This window comes from Meles meles, unplaced genomic scaffold (genome assembly GCF_922984935.1).
Source record: "Meles meles unplaced genomic scaffold, mMelMel3.1 paternal haplotype, whole genome shotgun sequence".
Classification (NCBI taxonomy): Eukaryota; Metazoa; Chordata; class Mammalia; order Carnivora; family Mustelidae; genus Meles; species Meles meles.
This window is the reverse complement of record NW_025721563.1, coordinates 27,501-29,049: the sequence shown is the minus strand read 5'-3', so window position 1 is coordinate 29,049 and position 1,549 is coordinate 27,501. Positions and strand designations below refer to the sequence as shown.

General features: G+C 77.7%; 1 non-coding gene across 1 annotated transcript; it reads right to left on the bottom strand.

Moving 5' to 3' along the window:
* Positions 1-1,061: 1,061 nt before the first annotated feature.
* Positions 1,062-1,214, bottom strand: LOC123936491. Its single transcript, XR_006817335.1, has one exon. It is a non-coding gene; the product is annotated as a 5.8S ribosomal RNA (ribosomal RNA).
* Between the last annotated feature and the right edge of the window lie 335 nt (positions 1,215-1,549).

Here is a 1,549-nt window from a genome sequence, read left to right as displayed (position 1 = left end):
GCGGCGGGGCGCAGCGGTCGCCCCCGACCGCCGGCCCTCGCATCCCCACACGCACCCCCCCACCGCCACCGCCCCACGGGCACCGCCGCCCGGGCTCCTCTCCTCTCCTCCTCCCTTCACCGAAGCCCCCGCGCGCAACCGCCGCACGGCCGCGGGGCCGGGCGACGGACGGCGCGGCGCGCCCGTCCTCCCTGGACGACGACACGACACGACACACCCCGTCGACACCCCCCCAACCCCGACCCACCGCGGGCTCGGGGCACCCGGCGCGGCGCGGCCGCAACCCGGGGGAAGGCGCGCAGCGGCGGGCGGCGCCGCAGCGTCCCGCGGGCCGCCGCCGGGGCACGCGGCCCCGGGGCGCGGCCCCGCGCGCGCGCGACTCGGGCCTCGGCGCGAGCCGCCCGGACAGGGCGAAGGCCGGGGTCGCCGGCGGGGAGGGAGGGGCGGGCGCGGACCCCGGACGCCAGGCGGCGGCGGCGGCCCACGGAGGGGGGGCCCCCGGCCGGGACGACCGGGGCTCGCCGCCGGGGGCACGGCGGCGAGACCGACGGCGTTCCGGGTCCGGGCTCTCCCCCACGACGGACCGCCACCGGCGAGCGGCACGGGACCGCGACGCCCCCAACGCACAACCCGGGCGACCCCAAGACCGCGTGCGGCGCGAGGGATCTCCCCCCAGAGGAACCGCGGCGGCGGCCGCGGCCCTCAGCGCGAGCTCTCTCCTCTCTCCCTTTCTCGCGGGCGGGGCCGCCCCCCCCTGCCCCGGCGCCGGCACCGGCCCCCCCACCCCCACACACGCTCGCACGCCTCCACCCCCTCCCACGTCCCACACGCGCTGCACCGCCGGGCGGACCCGGCGGGGCGAGGCGAGGCGAGGCGTGGGCGGGTGGAGGGGCGGGGTGCGCGGGCGGTGGGGACCAGGGGCGCACGGGGCGGAGGAGGCCACCGTGTCTGCACTTAGGGGGACGGAGGGCACCGGCAGACCCAGGCCCTGCGAGGCAAACCCCCAGCCGCGCCACCCCCCCGGGGCGACAGACCCCTGGGGGAAGCGATTGATCGTGAAGCGACGCTCAGACAGGCGTAGCCCCGGGAGGAACCCGGGGCCGCAAGTGCGTTCGAAGTGTCGATGATCAATGTGTCCTGCAATTCACATTAATTCTCGCAGCTAGCTGCGTTCTTCATCGACGCACGAGCCGAGTGATCCACCGCTAAGAGTCGTACGAGTTTTGATCGTTCAGGGGGCCGACCCCCGGAGGGGCGGCCCCCCCTGGCACAGCACATTCCCCCGAAGGGGTGCCTCCGGCCGGCCAGTCGAGACACAAGCGAGACCAGACTCCGAGAAGGTCGGAAAGGTTGGACCACGGGGCATCCGGCCACCGCCCACCACGCGAGGAGCGGAGCTCGGACAACCCCACAGGCGCCCAGGGGGTTCCCACCTGCCCCCCCCACACACACACACCGAGGGACGCGGGGCACACGCACACGCACGGCCGGGCGGGGCCGCCGGGCAGCCCCCTCCCGACGGCCGCGCGAAGACCGTGGCGCGGCATGG